This window comes from Scyliorhinus canicula, chromosome 15, assembly GCF_902713615.1.
Source record: "Scyliorhinus canicula chromosome 15, sScyCan1.1, whole genome shotgun sequence".
Lineage (NCBI taxonomy): Eukaryota > Metazoa > Chordata > Chondrichthyes > Carcharhiniformes > Scyliorhinidae > Scyliorhinus > Scyliorhinus canicula.
Window position 1 is genome coordinate 80176475 of NC_052160.1, and position 24532 is coordinate 80201006.

Below are 24532 nucleotides of genomic sequence, written 5' to 3' on the forward strand. Positions count from 1 at the left end.
GCTTTTCTCCTAACCCCTCCCACTTGTTTCGTGTCCTGGTCAAAACTGATTCTGTAAATGTGTGTGTTCCTGGTTGACACTGCGTGTGTTCCCCAGAACTCTGTTGAAGCAGTGTGCATTTTAATACTCCCTATCCTGCAGATGGGGCTATCTGCCGGAGTAGGCTGTTGTATATTTGAGATGTCTCTTGGTTTTCCTACTGAATTTGTTGTTATCCTGCAGGAGACACCCAGCTATAACAAACGTAAATTCGGAAGTGGACAGGACTTGTATCCAGGAAATGTGCAGTTTTTGAAGCAGGAAGAGTTTGAAAGCAGAGATTTTTAAGGGCAGCACTGATTTAACAGAGAACTGAGATTAGATGGAGACTGGCATCGTAGTGGATTGTTCACAAGCAGGTTAATGCTGACAATGGTGAGGGAACTCTGAGATCGGGGAGACTGACCACAGGGAGGCTGAACCCTGTACCCTGAAGGATCAGTGTGTGTGGGTCTGTGCAAAGTTTCCAGTGAGTGTCGGCACTGGCTGCAGAATCGGAGTCCTGGTAAGAGAGCGCAGCTTGTTAGCATTGAGTAATGAGGAATATGAGGCTGTACACTGGAGCGTCCTGACTGACCAGGAGAATCAGACTCTGCTGAGGACTTTACTCTGACTCTAATGATTAACCTTCCTCCCTTTAACACCTCATATCCTGCACGAGAATAACTAGGATGCTGAGGAGCAATCATGTAACGACATGCTACCGTGATAGTCTATCATGCAGATGGAAGAAAGACTTGGATTTAGATAATGATTTTTTTTTTATGATGACAGGACGTTGCAAAGCAATGGAGTGCTTTTCGAAGTCTGGTTACTGTTGTATAGAGGAAAGATGGCAGTCAATTGAGAGGCAACAAACACCCACAAACAGCAATGATCGAGAGACAAACATTAACCAGGATACATCCAAGAGACACTTATTTAACATCTCATTTGAAAACCAGCATCTCTGACAATGCTGCACTCTCTCTGTACTGCATGGAACTCAAAATTTCGGAGGCAGGCACGAGGTTGTCCAACTGTTTGGGGAAGTGAATCTTGATCAGAATGTTAAAATCTCAGGCATGCTGAGAGTATTGTGAGAAATGAGTAGGTCCAGCGTTCCTGAACACATTGATACAGACAGGCAGACAACCGAGCTCTGAGCCCTGGGGCTAGGATGTGTTAAAGTAAAGTTACCATAGTTCCAGATGACCGTAGGCTGCTTTGAAGGGGAGACCTGACTGGTGGTGATTTAACCTGAGGATCACCACACCTCAGGTGAGGGACAGGGTTGGGAAGGTGGAGTAACCTCATGCAGTATGGGAATTGAACCCATGCTGCTGGCTTCACTCTGCATCATGAACCAGCTGTCCAGCTAACTGAGCTAGACCAGTGTATCATAGAATTTACAGTGCAGAAGGAGGCCATTTCGCCTATCGAGTCTGCACCGCCCTTGGAAAGAGCACCCCACTTAAGGCCACCCCATCCCTATAATCCAGCAACCCCACCCAACCTTTTTGAACACTAAGGACAATTTATCATGGCCAATCCACCTAATCTGCACATTTTTGGACTGTGGGAGAACACCAGGAGGAAACCCACGCAGACACGGGGAGAACATGCAGACTCCGCACAGACAGTGACCCAAGCCGGGAATCGAGCCTGGGACCCTGGAGCTGTGAAGCAACTATGCTAATCACTGTGTTACCGTACTGCCCCCATACTGTCATGGGTTCATTTCAGCTCTGGTGAGAGGCAGAAATTGCAGTAATGAAATTTTCACTTCTGTAAATGGAGAACATTTCAAAAAGTAACTTCCTGTTCACACTCTGCATGATCATGGTTGAACTGATTATTGCTTTACTTTCCTACCTGTTCTAATTGACTTCTTTGCTGATCAAAAAATGTAACTTGGCCGTCACATTTTCCTATGTTTCACCTGCCTAGTTTTTATCCATTCGCTTCACCCATTTATGACTCTTTGCACCTTCCTCGCAACCAAATATATAGCCAAATTTTCTGGTGTTACAATACAGTCTGTGAACTATTTGTAACACCAGCAGGGCAGAATGGTAGCATAGTGGTTAGCACAATTGCTTCACAGCTCCAGGGTTCCAGGTTTGATTCCCGGCTGGGTCACTGTCTGTGCGGAGTCTGCACGTTCTCCCCGTGTAGGGTAAATACGTGGGTTTGAGTAGGGTGATCTTTGTAAGGGCCGGTGCAGACCCGATGGGTCAAATGGCCTCCTGCACTATAAATTCTATGATTCTATGAGACCACGGCTATCTTTACTTCATCTGTATTACCGCCTTTGTTCCAATTTTCCCCAAGACAACACAATATTGGCACTCGTGTTGTGTTCTATAACATCTTTCACAACCTCAGGATCTTATTCTTTCTTTGAACTTGTCTCCATGCTGATCTTTATGAACATACAAGATAGGAGCAGAATAGGCCAATCGACCCCTCCAAACTGCTCTACCATTCAATATTATGGTTGATCTGTTTGCGTTTTGATTTTCACATTCCCATCCACCCGCCCCCCTCATAACCTTTGGTTCTCTAGCCTAACAAGGATCTATCTACCTCCACCAGCCACTTGCTGATATCCTGTATTATAAGCCTTGGCCCTTCAGTATTATTTAATCCTAACCCCAGTATATTGGTTAAGTTTTGAATGAATTTTCCAATTCCTAATACAATAAGGATCCACCTGTGTTGTGTGAGTCCAGACATATGGCAATCTGGACATTGCCATCATATTGTGATACGAGGCAGCTTCTCCGCTTACTGCGCAGTAACTCACACTCTACCAACTTATAACAAAAGAGTGAGTGTGGTAATTGGAGCTGATATGATGAAGCTAATTGAGGGAATGCTGCGGTGATGGGTTCAGTGTTGCTGCAGAGACATTGCTCAAAATTATATTCAGGACATTGCAACAGTAACAAGGCATGGTTACAAGATTTTGTGGATCAGAGTTTTCATTGCATCCAGCTGATACACCACTTGATGAATACCTATTACCCCAAATGACATGGCATTTGTTAACTGAGGTACATAGAAACAGGAGGGTGCCGTGGAATTTCAAACCTTTTCCACCAAACAGACCATAATTATTTTCAACTCCATTTACCACCTTTGCTCCGTGTACCATAAGATTGTGTTTTGGATTTTACCCACCAGAGGAAATGCCTAATCTGTCACTATTTTGTTTTCCAATTAAGGGGCAATTTAGCCTGGTCAATCCACCGATCCACCTTTGTGTTGTGGTGCTGAAATCCACGCAGACACTGGGAGAATGGGCAAACTCTACACAGACAGTGACCCGGGGCCGGGATTGAACCCGGGTCCTCGGTGCCGTGAGGCAACAGTGCTAACCATCCCTGCCACCCTCTCTATCACTTATATTTCACTGTAAGAAGTCTTACAATACCAGGTTAAAGTCCAACAGGTTTGATTCAAACATGAGCTTTCGGAGCTCCGAAAGCTAGCATTTGAAACAAACCTGTTGGACTTTAACCTGGTGTTGTAAGACTTCTTACTGTGCTCACCCCAGTCCAACGCCGGCATCTCCACATCATGACTTATATTTCAAGCACTTCAATTAGATCACTCCTTAACCTTAAATTCTTGGAAATAAGCCAGGTTTTGTTCACTGTCCTCCCAATTGAACCGAGTATTATTCTGGTAAATTTACATGTACACATTAACATGCTGATGATACCAAATAACACCTGGTGCTACGAAGAGAGCATTGTACTCATCACATTGCCAGCTAAAGCAGAAATGCCTTGTTAACTAAATCCTTGAAAAGAAGCTGATCCACAGCTACTTAGAATAAAGAAAGAGTCGGACTTCCAGTGGCGAGGGCGAGCAGGGCGGCGGCAGCAAGAAGAGCTCCTGCTGGTGGCCACAAGTTGCGGCGATTTCGGGGAAATCCCCGAGTTTCAACGCAACCCCCCCCTCTCCGACTATCGTCGGCCTCTGGGGCCATCGCGAGCAGCCAGCAGGGCCGGTTTAAAAACCGGTGAAGAACCTCGCGTGGGTGTCGGGTGGCGGGGCTGAGGCGCTGGGCCCACCGCGGTGTCGGGGTCGGAGCAGCGGGGGCGGAGCTACGAGAAGGCCGAAGCGGAAGGCCCGAGACCAGGGCACGATGTAAGTAGGATGTCCCACATCGGATGGCTCCCACCTAGGAGGAAGAAAGAAGGCTGAAGCCTGGTCCCAGGGGAACTCTGGATGAATGCAGAGGAGAAAGAAAGAAGATTTAAGGAAGTTTGGTGAAGTTTTTTTTTCTCTTCCCCCTTTTTTTTTCAAAAGGAAAAAGAATAATTCAGATTGATGAAGGACAGGAGGGTGGAGTTGGAGAGAGGAGAAGAGAAAAAAAGTAAAAAACAATAAGCCGCTAAAGGATGCGAAAAGCAGCTTTGAAGAAAGGAGGAAATGTGGGGTCGCCGCCACTGAAGGAGAAGACGAATAAAAGTGCTGACAGGATGGTGGAAACCGAACTGCAAAGCGGGGTCGCACTATTTACGGTGGAGAAGATGACCGAGGTGATGGCGGTGGAGCTGGAAAAACAGTTTGCGAGGCACATAGGGGCTGGTTTAGCTCACTGGGCTAAATCACTGGCTTTGAAAGCAGACCAAGGCAGGCCAGCAGCACGGTTCGATTCCCGTAACAGCCTCCCCGAACAGGCGCCGGAATGTGGCGACTAGGGGCTTTTCACAGTAACTTCATTGAAGCCTACTTGTGACAATAAGCAATTTTCATTTTCACATGGAGGCCTTGAGGAAGGAGATGGCAGTCGTATTGAAGTCACTGGTGGAGGAGGCAATCGCCCCAGTAGAGGTGGCGGTGGCAAAGGTTTTGGCCGAGGTGAGCGAGCAGGGCGAGAAGGTGGAGGAAGCCGTGTCGCAGCACAGCGACCAACTCACCGCGATGGGGGATGAGCTGCGGAGGGTTGTGGATGTTAACGGAGGACTCCGAGCAAAGCTTGAAGACTTGGAAAACCGCTCAAGGCGGCACAATTTGAGGATTGTGGGTTTGCCCAAAGGGACAGAGGGCCCAAAGCCAACACAAAATTTGCTAAGAAGTTGGCGGAGCTGATGGGGAGAGTGAGAGCCCCTCCCAGTACGAGCTAGACCGAGCCCATCGGTCATTAAGGCCGAAGCCCAAAGTGAACGAGCCGCCAAGGGCAATAATTATCTGCTTCCATAAGTTTTGCATGAAGGAGAAGGTATTAAACTGGGCGAAGCAGAAGCGGGAGGTACTTTGGGATGATACTGCGGTTCGGTTCAACCAGGACTTGACGGTGGAGTTGGCAAAAAGACGAGCGACGTTTGGGCGAGTGAAGGCGACGTTGTACAAGAAGGGGGTACGGTTTGGTATGGTGTACCCAGCGAAGTTGGGGGTAACGTATAACGGCAAAGACTTTTATTTTGAGACAGTGGATGTGGCTGAGGCGTTCGTGAAGGCAGAAGGCTTGGGACAGACATGAAGAGCGGAACTGGAAGAGAGACTGTGGACTGTGTTTGAACAGCCGGAAAATGTATAAATGTTATAACTTTCTTTTACGGATTTGTATTGTAATCTACTTCTCTTTGCATTGTTATAGAGCTTAAGTTAATGGTGGGCTGATTGGCGTTTTGTGTTGCAACGGTTAAATGTTATGTTAATGAATTGTAGGGGTTGGATTGTTGGGTTTGTTTTGTTTCTTTCTCTGGGACTGGGTGGAAGGGGATGATATGTCTTGGCAGGGGGGAGCCACCCGCACTAGCTAGCTAAAGTCAGCTACTGAATGGAGGTGAGGAGAGAGGGGGGCTGCGGACGCTGGAGCCTGGATAGCAGGCGTCAATGGGCCTAGAGGCGAGCGAGAGGGGGGGGGGGGGAAGGGATGGATGTTGAGGAATGTTGTTTCAGGGGGAAATGTAGGGGGGGCTCTCGGGATGGGGGAGAAGGGGTTCGATGTTAACAATGGACAGGGGCGGATCAGGCTTATGGGGCAGGGCCTGGGGATATGATGATGGTGGATAAGAAAGATGGGGGGGGGGGGAGTGAGAGACCCCCAGTAAGGATAGTTACGTGGAACGTGAGAGGGCTAGGAGGTCCGTTCAAGAGGTCAAGGGTGCTTGCGCATCTTAAAAGTTTGAAAACCGATGTGACAATGCTGCAGGAGACTTGAGGGTGAAGGACCAGGTGAGACTTAAAAAGGGCTGGTTTAGCCAAGTGTTTCACTCTGGATTTGATGGAAGGGCTCGAGGGGTAGCGGTGTTGGTCAGCAAAAGGGGACGCTTCCAGATGGAGAAGGTAGTGGCAGATTAGGGGGGTAGATATGTGATTGTGGCCGGGGCGCTGGAGGGGAGAGTAGCGATGTTGTTGAGTGTATACGGTCCCAATTGGGACGATGTGGGATTCGCGAAGAAGGTGTTTGGGGCTTGGACACATACAAGCTGACTGTGGGGGGGGGGGGACTGGAACTTCGTGCAGGAGCCAAGGTTTGACAGATCACGGCCGCGCTCGCTGGTCCCATCGGGGGGCGAAGGCGCTGGCTGGGCTAATGGGAGGGGTGGACCCTTGGAGGTTCCTGCACCCAGCAGAACGGGAGTACTCGTTTTTCTCAGCAGTCCATAAGGCATACCCGCGGATTTACTTTTTTGTGGTGGGAAAGGCTTTGCTGGCTGTGGTCAAGGAGTCGGAATACTCTGCAATTGCAGTGTCAGATCACACTCCACATTGGGTGGATATGGTACTGGAGAAGGGGGTAGTGCAGAGGCCGGCGTGGAAACTGGATGTGGGGCTTTTGGGGAACCAAGTATTCTGTGAGAAAATTGAAAAGGTAATTAAGGAATATGTAAGATTCAACTGTACGGGTGAGGTGTCAATGGCAGTCGTCTGGGAGGCTCTAAAGGCGGTGGTGAGGGGTGAGGTAATTTTGTTCACGGCCAGGGTGGACAAAGAGGAGAGGTTGGAGTGGCAGAGGATAATAGATGAGATGTTGGAGGCAGTTAGGAGTTATGCGGAGGATGGGGACCCAGCGATGCTGGGAAAGAGGAAGGAACTACAGGCGAGCTTCGACCGACTATCCACCAGGAAGGCGGTGCGCCAACTGAGACGAGCAAGAGGTGCAGTTTATGAACATGTATGTTAGCAGGTCAGCTCCGGAGGGAGGCAGCGGCAAGGGAAATTCTTCAGGTAAGGGATAGGGTCGGGAAGTTGGTGGTGGCTCCGGAGCTGATTAACAAGGTTTTTGAGGAATTCTACGTGAGGTTGTACAGGTCAGAGCCACCTGGGGGAGACCGTGAGATGCAGGAATTTCTAGATGGGTTGGAGTACCCGAGGCTAGGGGAGGGAGACAAGGCTACATTAGAAGGAGCAATACTGGAGCAGGAGATAAAAGACGAGATTGGGAGGTGCAGTCGGGGAAGGAGGTAGGGCCGGATGGGTTTCCGGTGGAATATTATAAAAAATTTAACGATAAGTTGGCACCCCTGATGGTGGGGATGTTTGAAGAGGCGATAGGGAAGGGAGTGCTGCCACAAACCTTGGGGCAGGCATCGATTTCACTGTTGCTTAAAAAGGATAAGGATCCGACGGAGTGTGGGTCGTATAGGCCCATTTCACTTTTTAATGTGGACGCAAAGGTATTGGCAAAGGTACTGGTGGGTAGGCTGGAGGGGTGCCTCCCGAAGATGATAGGTGAGGATCAGACAGGGTTCGTGAAAGGGAGGCAGCTGTTTTCGAATATTAGTAGGGTTTTGAACGTCGTTATGGCACCGGCGGAAGGGAAGGAAACAGAGGTGGTAGTGGCACTGGACGCCGAGAAGGCGTTTGATCAGGTAGAGTGGGGGTACTTGATGGCAGTTCTGGAGCGGTTTGGGATTACACCAAGATTTGTGAGCTGGGTAAAGCTATTATTTAAGGAGCTGAAGGCGAGTGTCCGCACGAACAATATCCGTTCGAGATACTTTTCTCTCCACCTTGGGACGAGGCAGGGATGTCCTATGTCCCCCCTGCTGTTTGCACTTGCGATTGAGCCGTTGGCCATCACATTAAGAAGTTCGGGAGCATGGAAAGAAATAGTGCGGTGGGGGATAGAGCATTATATGCCGGCGACTTGCTGCTGTATTTGTCGGAACTGAGTGCATCAATAGGAGGAATGTTGAAGTTACTGCGGGTATTTGGGTCTTTCTCGGGATACAAGCTGAACTTGGACAAGAGTGAGTATTTTGTGGTGTCTCGGGTGGGGGCAGGGGTGGTGGGGCTGCCATTCCGTAGGGCAGGGACTCACTTTAGGTATTTTGGGGTGCAGGTTGCCCGGGAGTGGGGAAGGCTTTGCAGATACAACATCACTAGTTTGGTGGGGAGAGTGAAAGCCGACCTGGCGAGGTGGGATGATCTCCCTCTGTCACTGGCGGGTCGGGTACAGGCGGTTAAAATGAATGTGTTGCCGTGATTTCTGTTTATTTTTCAATGCCTGCCGATTTTCCTGCCAAAGTTTTTTTTTTTTTAGGGGGCTTGAGGGAAGGATTACCTTGTTTATATGGGAAGGGCAGGTGGCCAGAGTGAGGAAGGTGCTGCTACAGAGGGGAAGGCAGGCAGGGGGTCTGGGTCTGCCGAACCTGATATACTACTACTGGGCGGCGAAAGTGGAGAAGGTGTGGAGCTGGGTCCGAGGGGCTGATTCCCAGTGGGTCAGAATGGAGGAGAGTTTGTGCAGGGGATCGGGGCTGAAAGCACTAGCAACGGCCCCGCTCCCGATAGCTCCGGGGAAATACTCAGGGAGTCCGGTAATAGCTTCATTGAGAATCTGGAGGCAGTTTCGCCAACATTTTGGGTTGGGGGCAGGGTCAAGGGAAATACCGATTTGGGAGAACCACAGGTTTGAGCCAGGGAGGTGGGATGGATGTTTTCGGAAATGGGAAGAGAAGGGGATTAAGACGCTAAAAGATTTGTTTCTTCGGGGTTGATTTGCAGGATTGAGGGAGCTGGAAGCGAAGTATGGGCTGGAGCAGGGAGAAGTGTTTAGATATATGCAGGTTCGGGACTTTGCCAGGAAGGAGATACAGAGCTTCCCGGAGGAACCAGCCTCCACGTTATTGGAGGAGGTGCTGGCGGCAAGTGGACTGGAGAAGAGGAAGTGTCAGCGGTTTACGGAGCTATTTTGGAAGAGGATAAGGCACCACTGGAGGGGATCAAAGCAAAGTGGGAGGAAGAGTTGGGGGAGGTTATAGAGGAGGGGGTCTGGTGTGAGGTGCCCCGGAGAGTAAATGCCTCCACCTGATGTGCGAGGTTGGGGCTGATACAGCTGAAGGTGGTGTACAGAGCACACCTCACGAGGGCAAGGATGAGCCGATTCTTTGAAGGAGTAGAAGATGTGTGTGAACGTTGCGGGGGGGAGGAGGAGGAGGAGGAGGAGGGGGGTGTGGGCGCTAATCACGCTCGTATGTATTGGTCCTGTCCAAAGCGAGAGGATTACTGGAAGGAGGTGGTTAGGGTAATTTTCAAAGTGATGTGTGTGAAACTAGACCCGGGTCCCCGGGAGGCCATATTGGGGGTGTCGGACCAGCCAGGGTTGGAAAAGGGTGCGGAGGCAGATATTATAGCTTTCGCCTTGTTGATTGCACGAAGGCGGGTCCTGCTGGGATGGAGAGCAGCCTCTCCACCCTGTGCCCTGGCGTGGCGGGGGGATCTGTTGGAATACTTGACCCTTGAGAAAGTTAAGTTCAAAGGGCAGCACGGTAGCATTGTGGATAGCACAATTGCTTCACAGCTCCAGGTTCGATTCCGGCTTGGGTCACTGTCTGTGTGGAGTCTGTACATCCTCCCCGTGTGTGTGTGGGTTTCCTCCGGGTGCTCTGGTTTCCTCCCACAGTCCAAATTTGTGCAGGTTAGGTGGATTGGCCATGATAAATTGCCCTTAGTGTCCAAAATTGACCTTAGTGTTGGGTGGGGTTACTGGGTTATGGGGATAGGGTGGAGGTGTTGACCTTGGGTAGGGTGCTCTTTCCAAGAGCCGGTGCAGACTCGATGGGCTGAATGGCCTCCTGCACTGTAAATTCTATGATAATGTATGAAACTGAGGGGAAGCTCAGAGGGGTTCTACAAGTCATGGGCACTATTTATTACGCACTTTCAAGAACTGGATAACATCGAACATTAGTTTGGGGGGGATGGGTGGGTGGGTTGTGGGGGAGGGGCTGTGTATATTAAGGATGGCTATGGGTAATCCCTGATTCCTTTTTTGTCATTTGTTTATGTTAACAGGCAGGCTGATGTTTGGGGGTTGGTGGGAGGATGGGATTGTTGTTATTGTTATGGGGTTTGATATATTTGTTGTTGATTATTGTTTGTTGTTGGTGGGTGTAAATTCGGGAGAGAAATTGTGAAAAAGGAGAATAAAAATATTTTTAAAAAAAGAATAACGAAAGAGTCTAATGATGACCACGAAATCATTGTCCATTGTTGTAAAAACTCATCTGGCTCAGTAATGTCCTTTAGTGAAGGAAATCTGCCATCATTACCTGGTCTGGTCAGACACACACCAATGTGTTTGACTCTTAACTTCCATCTCAAATGGCCTAGCAAGTCATTCAGTTCAAGTGCAATTAGGGATGGGCGATAAATGCTGGTCCAGCCAGCGATGCCCACATGCCATGAATGAATAAAAAAAATACTTGGAATGGGATGGGAGGTTTTTGGATTGGTTTTGACAGATGGTGAAAAGTTCCATTGGGTCTTGATCATTCTGTAGATGGTTCTGGATGTGAATTAAATATGATAGACATAATTTCAGGTGTGTTACGATCCCAGTTGATGTTATAAATGGATGGGATAATCCCAGAATGGAATACTAGCTCAAAAGACCCTGGGCAAGATTCTCTGTCTGCCGCACCAGTTTTCTGGTGCGATGTGCCCCCGCCGGCAGGGGATTCTCTGTCCCTGCAGCCGGGCAATGGGATTTTCCATTATGGGCAGCCCCATTCCGCCAGGAATCCCTGGGTGTGGGTGCGCTGCCGGCGCAACGGAGAATCCCACCAGCGGAGAATCCAGCCCCCTAACTTTTATGTTTTTATAAAATGTGGAGGAACAGAGTCACAGGACCACTAATTCATTTTAACAACAAGGAATAAAACATTAATTAAACATGAAAAGTTGGATTATTATACAATAGTCCTTTACTCCCTCCTTAACTAAACCACTGGCTTTAGGATAAACATGGATTACAAAGTAAATCTTAAGCTATAATGATCTCATTAACACAAAGCCCTTTTAAGCACACAAGATGACTGTGGTCAAATACGTGCACTGCACTCTGAACCCAAGTTAGTGTCTGTGGATTTCTCCTCCGAATCCCCCACCCCAACCACCAGATGTTTGTCACATGGGAGTTGCTAAATTCCACTCCCAAAAACACGCTTTAAGTCTTCTCATAATAATGCTTTCCCTTAGCGATTTGCATTCTGAAATCCAGTCCAGGTTTTACAAATGACACTTTCAATCAAAGCTTCTGCTCTCCTTTTTAATAATAAATCTAGTCCAGGATTTCACACAAACTCCTTTAGCATTCCTTTGTTTTAATTGCTGTGCTCACAATTGCTTTAACTTTCGATTCCCAGAAGGTATAAAATGATATCAAACATTTAATCTATCTCTGAAGTTTGCATTGCTACCTTGATGATTGCGTGGAGTTTGCACGTTCTCCCCATGTCTGCATGAGTTTCCTCTGGGTGCTCTGGTTTTCTCCCAAAGTCTAAAGATGTAAAGGCTGGATTGATTGGTTATGCTAAATTTCCCCTTAGTGTCCAGGAATCTGTGGGTTAGGTGTGGTTATGGGGTTGCAGGGGATAGGGTGGGAGCCTGGGTAAGGTGCACTTTCAGAGGGTCAGTGCAGACTCGATGGGCTGAATGGTCTCCTTCAGCACTGTAGGGATTCTATTACTTTACATCTAGTTACTGCGATTGTCTCTTTAATCCAGAACACTTGTTTACTCTTCCTTGAATTCTTCTGAACAATACCCCGGTCTCTGTTCACTCAATTTCCGTACCAGCCTACCTAAACAGCACTGGAATGTGGCAACTCGGGGCTTTTCACAGTACTTCATTTGAAGCCTACATGTGACAATTCATTTCAACTCCAGACTTCATAAACAGCCTTTCATCCCAATTCCCTAGTTATCTGGACTGTATCTTGTTCCTTAGAGAGCTTGCATCTTTGAAACTCCCTTGTCCTATCCAGCTTCTCCTGGCAGAGTTGAGAGCTGTTCCCTTCTCCGTGACCTGGCTCCAACTATTCTGGCTTCCAGTTAAAACTAAGAACAAAGGAAAGCGCTTCCATAAGACCATAAGACATCGGAGCAGAATTAGGCCACTCAGCCATCGAGTCTGCTCCGCCATTCAATCATGGCTGATATTTTCTCATCCCCATTCTCCTGCCTTCTCCCCATAACCCCTGATCCCTCTGGGAAATGGGTCTCTTGCAAAGTAATGCCCCTGCAACGACTATTTATTCTGCACACCATAGCCCTCTCTATACGCACAGTTGGAACTTAACCAACTCCCACAAATACAAACACTATTGTCCTGCATGAATCTGACTATCTTTCCTGGCACTATTAAACCCACGTAAGACTATACCTTATTTCTAATGTTTATCAGTACAAATTTAAATTCCTAAGACTACATAGAACATAGAACAGTACAGCACAGAACAGGCCCTTCGGCCCTCGATGTTGTGCCGAGCAATGATCACCCTACTTAAACCCACGTAACCTGTATACCCGTAACCCAACAATCCCCCCATTAACCTTACACTACGGGCAATTTAGCATGGCCAATCCACCTAACCCGCACATCTTTGGACTGTGGGAGGAAACCGGAGCACCCGGAGGAAACCCACGCACACACAGGGAGGACGTGCAGATTCCACACAGACAGTGACCCAGCCGGGAATCGAACCTGGGACCCTGGAGCTGTGAAGCATTCCTAACATTTAGCATTTGGGGATCAAGGATATTTACATATCTTTACCCCCCCGTGAATCCCTCAGCAGGGCTTATAATATGGTTGATTATTCAGGGGGCTGGATTCTCCCATAAATGGGACTTTGTCCCCGCGCCAGTGTAAAAACGCTGGCGTTTCACTCTAGAGTTTCCTAAAAAAAAAAGGTAAGCCAATTCACTCACCTGCAGGGGGCTAGCAGGGACCCAGAGTGATTCATGCAGCTTTAGCTGTGGAAACGGGCCCCTGCACTTCCGGTTTTGAGTACGCGCATGTGCACGGTGGCGGCCTCCAGCGGCCGCACCGAGTGCATGGCGGACTCGGACCATGGAGGCAGCTGCAGAATGTAGGCCCCCCTGATTGGCTGCGCGCCCGATGATCCAACCAACCCGATCTGTCCCTCCCCCGGCCGCCCATAAGGCCCCCCACGCGAGCTTCCCGAACAGCGATAGATGGTTAGAACCACGCCGTCGGGAACTCGGCCGGTTGGGAGCAGAGGATCGCTGGGCAGGCCTCTAGCAATGGCCCCCCAGCCACGCAGAGTACTCCGCGAACACGCCGATTCTCGGGTCCCAGAGAATTGCCAGGCCCGATTTCGCCGCCCCCACGCCAAACACAATTTTGGGCGGGGCTGCGGAGAATCTAGCTGTGAAAGCAATGGGACTGAAGGGCCAAATGTTCTTTCCTTGAAGTTCAGTAAACAATGTTGACATTTTTGACTTTGAAAGGACTTGGATACAGTGGAACGGGTGAAATTGATCGAATTTAGTGCAAGAAAGTGTAAGTTTGGAAGTGTGAAGAGAGATAATGGGTGGAAATCTCTGTTCCTGCAGCTAAGTGCCGACGCAAGCGTGGGACTCGTGCTATTACAGGACCGGCAAATCAGTGCAAACGCCTCACCGAGTCCAGTACCGGAGCAGGGCTAGCACCAACGCCGCATGAAACGCCCGCGGATTGCGCAGAGAATGGCCGGATCCCAGGCATGCATGCGCATGGCTGATGACCTGCACCGGTCGCGCCGTACTACATGGCGCCAGCCTTGCCTGTAACCTAACCCGCAAACTGCGACCCTACTGCCTACCCTCTGGCCACCTCCCAAAAGTCTCCCCAGCCCTAGCAGACGCCCCCCCCCCCGGCCAGCTGCATGGATCCCGGCCGAGTGTGGTGGTGCTAACACAGTTTGGAGCTGCCATGCTGGCTCAGACCACACGTGTCCCACGCTGTTGGGAACCCGGCCCATTGGGGACGGAGCATGGCAGATGGGTCGGTCGAGGAAGAAATTGCGAGGCATCTGGATAGAAATTGTCCCATTGGGCAGACGCAGCATGGGTTCGTTAAAGGCAGGTCATGCCTAACTAATTTAGTGGAATTTTTTGAGGACATTACCAGTGCAGTAGATAACCGGGAGCCGATGGATGTGGTATATCTGGATTTCCAGAAAGCCTTTGACAAGGTGCCACACAAAAGGTTGCTGCATAAGATAAAGATGCATGGCATTAAGGGTAAAGTAGTAGCATGGATAGAGGATTGGTTAATTAATAGAAAGCAAAGAGTTGGGATAAATGGGTGTTTCTCTGGTTGGCAATCAGTAGCTAGTGGTGTCCCTCAGGGATCCGTGTTGGGCCCACAATTGTTCACAATTTACATTGATGATTTGGAGTTGGGGACCAAGGGCAATGTGTCCAAGTTTGCAGATGACACTAAGGTGAGTGGTAAAGCGAAAAGTGCAGAGGATACTGGAAGTCTGCAGAGGGATTTGGATAGGTTAAGTGAATGGGCTCGGGTCTGGCAGATGGAATACAATGTTGACAAATGTGAGGTTATCCATTTTGGTAGGAATAACAGCAAACGGGATTATTATTTAAACGATAAAATATTAAAGCATGCCGCTGTTCAGAGAGACTTGGGTGTGCTAGTGCATGAGTCACAGAAGGTTGGTTTACAAGTGCAACAGGTGATTAAGAAGGCAAATGGAATTTTGTCCTTCATTGCTGGAGGGATGGAGTTTAAGACTAGGGAGGTTATGTTGCAATTGTATACGGTGTTAGTGCGGCCACACCTGGAGTATTGTGTTCAGTTTTGGTCTCCTTACTTGAGAAAGGACGTACTGGCGCTGGAGGGTGTGCAGAGGAGATTCACTAGGTTAATCCCAGAGCTGAAGGGGTTGGATTATGAGGAGAGGTTGAGTAGACTGGGACTGTACTCGTTGGAATTTAGAAGGATGAGGGGGGATCTTATAGAAACATTTAAAATTATGAAGGGAATAAATAGGATAGATGCGGGCAGGTTGTTTCCACTGGCGGGTGACAGCAGAACTAGGGGGCATACCCTCAAAATAAGGGGAAGTAGATTTAGGACTGAGTTTAGGAGGAACTTCTTCACCCAAAGGGTTGTGAATCTATGGAATTCCTTGCCCAGTGAAGCAGTTGAGGCTCCTTCATTACATGTTTTTAAGGTAAAGATAGATAGTTTTTTGAAGAATAAAGGGATTAAGGGTTATGGTGTTCGGGCCGGAAAGTGGAGCTGAGTCCACAAAAGATCAGCCATGATCTAATTGAATGGCGGAGCAGGCTCGAGGGGCCAGATGGCCTACTCCTGCTCCTAGTTCTTATGTTCTTATGTATGACGTGGCAATGGCGCTGAAGTGCCACATTTCACGACGATGCCATTTTGGTGTGGACAGAGCGTGGCGGACTGGCCTCAAACCGGCGCCAGCCCCAATTTTACAGTCGGAGTCCATTCTCCACCTGATCGGCAAACATGATATCAGCATCGGGCTATGGAGAATCCCATCCAATGGGTGTTATTCAGTAGCTACGTTTCACTGAAGCGAGAGTTCAATAAGGCCGGTGAGTAGCGGGAAAGGCCAAAATTGAGAACCGCTCTGGGCGCCAAACCATTTGCGATGCAACCGGCCCACTCCCCTGGGCGAAATAGGGATCTTGCTGTAGCATGGCAAGGAACTAATTTTCACCACTTAAGCCCTATTTCCATACAATTAACAGGAGTCACCCCTGATCCAATGGCCTCCCGTCATTCATTGGCCTCCCCAGCAAGTGGTCACGCTGACGCTGATATAAAAACGTGAACCTGACAGAAGGGCTGCTGCGGGGACCTTAGAAGGTGAGTGGCCATCTTTGCTGACAGGCAATGAGCTGGAGCCGCTGGGATTGCCGCCCCTGTGCTTGGAGGAGGTTGGGGGGACAGCCGGGGGGGGGTGGGGGGAGGGGGGGGGGGGGGGGGGGGGGGGGGTGCAACCCGAGTTGGGGGTGGGACACCATGGGGGGCTGGGGGTATCAGAGCTGGGGGCGGGGGGGGCTCGTCTTGGGGAGGGGGCAACCCTGTGTGGGACCTCCATGCCAACCCCTGGATCATATGTTCCCCTTCCGGGGGCAACAGTACTCCCTGCCTATCTGACCCAACGACCAGCCATATCTCCCACTGACTGCCGAGGCCTCTGGCTGTTCGGCTGGAGGCTATTGCTAAAAGGGAAATGGCAATCATGATTAAGTGAGCACTTCACAGATGCCAAGTGGACCCGTGGGTGGGCGGGCAATGTAGCATGTGGGCCTCATTGCTTAGCATCCCAATCAGTGCATGGACACTGTGCTTGAACACTGCGAGAGGCAACATCACAGATGCAGCAGCCAACCTCCGTACACCCAGGAGATGGGCTCCAGCCCCGGGCCCATGTCTGAGGCCGGGGTTTGGTGACGTTCTCTTCAGATGTCTAGGTACAGGGTGTGCAGTCTGATGAACAGATCATGTGGGTATCGGCAGAGCGTGCCAGGTGTGGGGGAATGGTGAGCGGTGGGAGGAGGGGACCAGGACCCCATGTTTGGGGAGGGGATAGGGCATGGGATTGGAGGTCAGCCGGCAACGCGGAATAAAGAGTCGGATGTATTTCTGAGGCTGTATAAGGCTCTGGTCAGACCCCATTTGGACCATTGTGAGCAGTTTTGGGCCCCGTATCTAAGGAAGGATGTGCTGGCCTTGGAAAGGTTTCGGAGGAGGTTCACAAGAAAAATCCCTGGAATGAATAACTTGTCGTATGAGGAACGTTTGAGGACTCTGGGTCTGTACTCGTTGGAGTTTAGAAGGATGAGAGGGGATCTTATTGAAACTTACAGGATACTGCGAGGCCTGGATAGAGTGGATGTGGTGAGGATGTTTCCACTTGTAGGAAAAACTAGAACTAGAGGACACAATCTCAGACTAAAGGGCCATCCTTTAAAACAGAGTTCAGGAGGAATTACTTCAGCCAGAGGGTGGTGAATCTGTGGAACTCTTTGCCGCAGAAGGCTGATGAGGCCAATTCACTGAGTGTCTTTAAGACAGAGATAGATAGGTTCTTGATTAATAAGGGGATCAGGGTTGTGGGCAGAAGGCAGGAGGATGGGGATGAGAAAATATCAGCCATGATTGAATGGCGGAGCAGACTCGATGGGCCAAGTGTCCTAATTCTGCTCCTATGTCTAATGGTCCAGGCGCCATTAGGTTGTGGTGAGGGTATTTTAATGTGTCTCGTACAAGTGTATACCACTGCCCCACTCTCCCGGTGATGCCGTCCCATTATTCCCCCCCCCCCCCCCCCCCCCACTACTCCCAATGCACCCTCCCCCACCACATCCCCACACCGCACCCTCCTTAACTCTATCTAGCCCCGCCCCACGCAGTGAGCTCTCAGTGATCCTTAATGTACTTGGCCTTCCTAGCTCTACTGAGCTGTCTATGTGTATCCCCAGGATGCACATCAGAAGTGGACGCAGCTGGCTGTTTACTGCGTCTGTGGCCCGCTGCCCCTGGTGCCGCCCTGTTCCGGATGCCAACTGCGAGACGTGGCCTCGTCAGAGGGGTGGAACCTGGGAGCTGGTGGCTACGGTCGCCAGTTCATAGGATGGGTTTGGGCTGTCGCCCAGCGCCCCCTTCTCCTGGGCTCTGGGGTTTACCTCGGAATGGAGGGGCAGCTGGATTCAGCCCCTGCATCGTCTGTCTCTGCCAACCCTGGCGGCTCCCCAATGTCTGCATCATGGTGTTGGCGCCCTAGGCGATATTCCTCAGTGACTGGGACACATTCCCCAGTGACCGGGCCATGCTTTGCAATGCCCAGTGTTACTGGTCCAAGCTCCGCGGCGTCTCAACATTCCTATCTGAGAGTGGGACATGCCCTGCAGCAGCTCATCAAGGTCAGCCTGGTACTGGGTCATGATGCCAGCGAGTCAGACAGTCTGCCGAGGCCCTCAGCCATGGCCGTCACTGACTGAGCCCTGCTTTGGACACTTCCACAAATGCTGCTGGCATTGTGCACCAGGCTCTCCACTGCGATCGCCAGCCTCGCAGTGTTGGCCTCGGTGTCACGCATTGCTGACATCATCTCCTGTGTCCGTAGCCTCAGGGACTCCTCAAATCGGCTATGGATCTGCTGGATCGTCGCTGATGTCTCCTTCTAAACGTCCCAGCCGCACTCTAAAGTTTCCATCAGCTCCGGGTATACCTGTACCAGAGGCTCAGTATCTGACTGGGACCCAGCTGGGTCCTGGACCCAGCAGACCTCCGACAGCTATCTCGCCCGGTCATTATTGCCTCCACCTGATGTGCATCAGCAACTGTGTGGTTCCCACCAGAATGTGCCCCAGAAGCCTGACCACTAACGTTGCCCCCTGAGGTATGTGTCTCTGTGCTGGTGGAGGGTGGGAATGATAGCTGTGACACATCGATGGTTGCATCCTTTGAGGTGTCCTCCTGGGAGGTGGCGGCGGGGGGCGAGGGGTGTTGGGTGGGGGGGCGGTGTGGGTGGGGGGGGGATGGGTGGGTGGGGGGGGCGATGTGGGGGTGTGGGGGGCGGTGTGGGTGGGGGGGGTGGGTGGGGGGTGGGGGGGCGGTGTGGGTGGGGGGGGTGGGGGGTGGGGGGGCGGTGTGGGTGGGGGGTGGGGGGGGGGGGGGGGGTGGGGGGGTGGGGGAATCACCCCAGTAGAGCTGTTGGCTGGAGGTCCTGTGGGAGAATGGTCACGTGCTCAGTGGGAGGGGTGGGTCAGTCTGTATGGCAATAACAACTCCAGGTAGGGCCCGGTGGATCCTCACCTCTGCGGTGTATGCCAAGTCCCATGTTTGTTACCGCTCTCCAGGGCCCATTCCTCGAAGCTGGTGAGGTTTCTTATATCCTGCACCCAGCCACCAGTCTGGGTGGGACAGCTTCCCCTGTGGAGACACAGAGGGCATCATTAGCCACATGTGTAGTTCACCGTGATGGGTTGGGGGTGGGCTGTGAAGAGGGGGTGGAGAAGGGGGATGTGAAGAACAGGGGTGAAGGAGGGTGGGCGTGGTGGTGGATGTTAACTCACATGTGCAGCCCAGTGTAGGTCATTGACCTTGTTGCGAGATTGGAGGCATGTCCTGGTCATGCTGCCCAAGCTGACGGCACCTGCCACCTCATCCCAGTCAGCACTAGAACATAGAAGATACAGCGCAGAAGGAGGCCATTCGGCCCATCGAGTCTACACCGACCCACGTAAGCCCTCACTTCCACCCTATCCCTGTAACCCAATCACCCCTCCTAACCATTGTGGACACGAAGGGCAATTTAGCATGGTCAATCCACCTAACCCGCACGTCTTTGGACTGTGGGAGGAAACCAGAGCACCCGGAGGAAACCCACGCACACACGGGGAGGACGTGCAGACTCCGCACAGACAGTGACCCAGCCGGGATCCGAACCTGGGACCCTGGCGCTGTGAAGCCACAGTGCTATCCACTTATGCTACCGTGCGGCCCTAGCTGCCCTGTGGTTTACCCTCAGGGACCTTCGGGGGAACATCCCTCGTGGCCTTGACTGCACCTGGCAGCATCCCTAGGTCCGCGTGAGGCCAGTCATCTCGGTGCCATGGCTGTGAGATGGCTGGGGTTTGCTGTGCAAGAGATGGTTAAGCGCTGCTTGACCTTGTTAACGGGGGGGGGCTGGCGAGCGCAGTCCCAAAGAATCAGCTGGCTAGCCTTCATTTGCGGTGTGAAGCCTGTGGGGTCTTGTTAAGTGGACCAATTAACATTGTACTGCATTGCCAGCCTCACCAGACCAGCTTACAGAACTTCCCGCTCGATACCACACTTCCAAACCTTTCCAGAAAATCGTGCCCAATGCGTGGTAAAATAGCCCCATTTTAAAGAGCATACAACAAAAGTGAGCTTGGGATGTTTGGTGGTCAGGATAGATTAGAGGAACCTGGGCTTTATAAATTGAGACCAAAGTTAAGCTGATCTATACAAAAGACTATTTCATCCTAAACTGGAGTATTGTGCCCAACTCTGGGCATTACACGTTAAGAAAAACACAACTTTGGAATGTACAGAAGAGAGACTTCCTCAAATGTAATCCCCATTCAGAAACCAGTTACATGGATAGAGAAACTGGGCATGGTCTCCTTCGAACAGAAAAGGCCAAGAGGAGATTTGGTAAGAGGTGTTTCAAATCAAAGAGTTTAGGTAGTGTAAATAAAGAGAAGTTGTTTCCAATGGTTGAAAGGTCAATCACCAGATGCTGCAGATTTAAGACAATTGACAAAATAAAACATGACATGAGGAAACATTTTTACACTCAGAGTAGTTTGGATTTGGAATGCATCGCCTGATGGGGCAAAATATTTCAGGGGTACGGGTAAATAGAGGGCAGCGGATTGCTTCTGAAAGAGTCGGGTCAGCCCCGATGGGCCAAATGGCCTCCTCCTCTACTCTCAGTCATGTATTCTGACATAAAATTGGGGTTCCATGTTTCATCCAGCACAGGTACTTCACTGGCTGTAAAGCACCTGAGGCTATGAGAGATATTTTATAACTGCAAGTTATTACGCTAGAAATGCACGATCTAGATTATAATTCCTCCTGTATCAAATTGGAGTAAGCAACTCATGTATATCAACTACCCATTGAACCTGAGCAGAGATAACAGGCAACTACTGATAAAGTCTGTTATCATAATACAATGAAGGCTGAAGATCGATCCAATCCTGAATGTGTTTGTAACAAAAGACAGTTCCCCTATAAACGTATCCAATGATCTGAAAAATTGACCTGTGTATTTAAAATGTGGGCAAAACCTTTTGTTCCATTTTGGACAATTTACCACAAATTTTGAATCACATCTGCGACACCTGTTAATAGTTTCCCAGACAGGACTTCCGGTGGTGGCCATGGAGGAGTAGGTCGCGCATTCGGCAGCTTCCGTCTGGAACGGACTCTCGGACCTTTTTTCAGGAGTTTTCACGGACCTTTTGGGGCAGATTGGTAAAGCGAACACTGCCAAAGGGATTCCCTTTCTGTTGTATGGATAGCTGGATCAGGAGTGGCCGGGTTAAGTCCCAACAGACAGAAGCGTGCGGAGCGGGCGCCGAGGCACGGCATGGCGGCTGGTATAGACCAGGGTGCATGGGCGCAGTGGTCACAGGAGCAACAGGAGTTCCTTGGGGGCTGCTTTGCTGATCTTAAAAAGGACATGCTGGCCCCAATGAAGGCATCAATAGACCAAATAATTGCAACTCGAGCAACACAAGGGAAAGCGATTAAGGAGATGGAGAAAAAGCTTCCCGACCATGAGGACGAGTTGGACGTATTGGCCCTTAAGGTGGAGGCGCAGGATGACCTCCACAAGAAGTGGCAGGAGAGGCTGGAGGACCTAGAAAACTGGTCCAGGAGACAGAACTTGAGAATTGTAGGCCTCCCCGAAGGTGTGGAGGGGTCCGATATGGGAGCATTTGTGTCTAAGGTGCTGGAGACGCTGATAGGGACGGGGGTATTCCCTCGACCCCTGGAGCTGGACAGGGCGCGCAGAGCCCTTGCAAGGAAGCACAAGGCGAATGAACCGCTGAGGGCCATGATGGGGAGATTTCATCCCTTCTCGGACAAGGAACTTGTCTTGCGGTGGGCAAAAAAAGAACGGAGCAGCAGATGGGAGAACAGCGTGATACGTATCTACCAGGACGTGGGTGCGGAGCTGGCCAAGAGGCGTGCTGGATTCAACAGGGTGAAGGTGACCCTCTTCAGTAAGGGGGTGAAATTTGGGATGCTACACCTAGCAAGGCTATGGGTCACGTACAAGGAATGGCATCAATATTTTGAGACGCCGGACGAGGCGTGGTCATTCGTCAAACATGAAAAGCTGGACTCGAATTAAAGGACAGTTAAGCTTTGGTGGAATGCAGCGCTGGGGCTGGGTAACACGGTACCGTTTCTAATATAAGATTGTATACGATGTTGGGTGCGTGTAAGGGCTGTGGTGGTGGCTGGAGGGCAAAGTTGAGATACGGAGGGGGGAGGGGGCCCTGTACTTCGTGAGATTTTTTTTTTCCTGGGAAGTTGGAGCCTTGGTTCAACAAGTGTCTCCTCATGGGACAATGTTAGTGGCAGATAAGGGGGGCAGGTATATAATGGTAGAATTGTGGCAGATAAGGGGGGCAGGTATATAATGGTAGAATTGTGGCAGATAAGGGGGGCAGGTATATAATGGTAGAATTGTGGCAGATAAGGGGGGCAGGTATATAATGGTAGAATTGTGGCAGGTAAGGGGGGCAGGTATATAATGGTAGAATTGTGGCAGGTAAGGGGGGCAGGTATATAATGGTAGAATTGTGGCAGATAAGGGGGGCAGGTATATAATGGTGAGTGGAAAGTGGGAGGGGGCCCGGGTGGTGCTGGTTAACGTCTACACTCCGAATGGGATGATGTGGAATTTATAGAGACGCATGCCAGGCAAAATCCCGGACTTAGAGTCACACAACCTGAGTATGGGGGGAGACTTTAACATAGTCATTGACCCCGAGCTGGACTGGTCGAAGTCCAGGACAGGGAAGCGACTGGCAGTGGCTAAGGAACTGAAGGGTGTTATGGATGGTGGGTGGATCCTTGGAGGTTCGCGTGGCCGAGAGCGAAGGAGTTCTCTTTTTTTTCTCCCACATTCATAAGGTTTATTCCCGCATAGACATCTTTGTCTTAAGCAGGGCGTTAATCCCAAAGGTGGTGGGGACAGAATACTCAGCAGTCACAATCTCGGACCATGGCCCGCACTGGGTGGACCTGCGGCTTAGTGAGGAGAGAGGGCAGCACCCACTCTGGAGACTGGATGTGGGGCTGCTGGCGGACGAAGAGGTTTGCGGGCGGATTAGCAGCAACATCCAGAATTACGAAATAGCTGGGGCCTTAACCGATATCTTTGCAGCATCCTTGAGCATGGGTGAGGTCCCGGAGGACTGGAGAATTGCTAATGTTGTCCCTTTGTTTAAGAAGGGTAGCAGGGATAATCCAGGGAATTATAGACCTGTGAGCTTGATGTCAGTGGCAGGCAAACTGTTGGAGAAGATACTGAGGGATAGGATCTATTCACATTTGGAAGAAAATAGACTTACCAGTGATAGGCAGCATGGTTTTGAGCAGGGAAGGTCATGTCTTACAAACCTAATAGAATTCTTTGAGGAAGTGACAAAGTTAATTGATGAGGGAAGGGCTGTAGATGTCATATACATGGACTTCAGTAAGGCATTTGATAAAGTTTCCCATGGAAGGTTGATGGAAAAAGTGAAGTCGTATGGGGTTCAGGGTGTACTAACTAGATGGATAAAGAACTGGCTGGGCAACAGGAGACAGAGAGTAGTGGTGGAAGGGAGTGTCTCAAAATGGAGAAAGGTGACTAGTGGTGTTCCACAGGGATCCGTGCTCGGACCACTGTTGTTTGTGATATACATAAATGATCTGGACGAAGGTATAGGTGGTCTGATGAGCAAGTTTGCAGATGATACTAAGACTGGTGGAGTTGCAGATAGCGAGGCGGACTGTCAGAGAATACAACAAAATATAGATCGATTGGAGAGTTGGGCAGAGAAATGGCAGATGGAGTTCAATCCTGGCAAATGCGAGGTGATGCATTTTGGAAGATCTAACTCAAGAGCAGACTATATGGTCAATGGAAGAGTCCTGGGAAAATTGATGTACAGAAAGATCTGGGAGTTCAGGTCCATTGTACCCTGAAGGTGGCAACGCAGGTCGATAGAGTGGTCAAGAAGGCATACAGCATGCTTGCCTTCATCGGACGGGGTATTGAGTACAAGAGTCGGCAGGTCATGTTACAGTTGTATTGGACTTTGATTAGGCCACATTTGGAATACTGCGTGCAGTTCTGGTCGCCACATTACCAGAAGGATGTGGATGCTTTAGAGAGGGTGCAGAGGAGGTTCACCAGGATGTGAGGGTGCTAGCTATGAAGAAAGGTTGAGTAGATTAGGATTGTTTTCATTGGAAAGACGGAGGTTGAGGGGAGACCTGATTGAGGTCTACAAAATTATGAGAGGTATGGACAGGGTGGATAGCAACAAGCTTTTTCCAAGAGTGGGGGTGTCAGTTACAAGGGGTCACGATTTCAAGGTGAGAGGGGGAAAGTTTAAGGGAGACGTGCGTGGAAAGTTTTTTACGCAGTGGGTGGTGGGTGCCTGGAATGCTTTGCCAGCGGAGGTGGTAGAGGCGGGCATGATAGCATCAT

At 50.3% G+C, this 24532-nt stretch overlaps 1 protein-coding gene across 1 annotated transcript in view; it reads left to right on the forward strand.

Annotated features, from left to right (window-relative positions):
- Window positions 1-224: 224 nt before the first annotated feature.
- The window catches only part of LOC119978479 (DNA damage-regulated autophagy modulator protein 2-like), a 147661-nt gene continuing 123353 nt past the window's right edge, over window positions 225-24532 (forward strand). Inside the window, exon 1 of the mRNA XM_038820141.1 lies at window positions 225-544. The gene's annotated coding sequence lies outside the window, so the exon portion shown is untranslated. The remainder of the gene's footprint in view (window positions 545-24532) is intronic.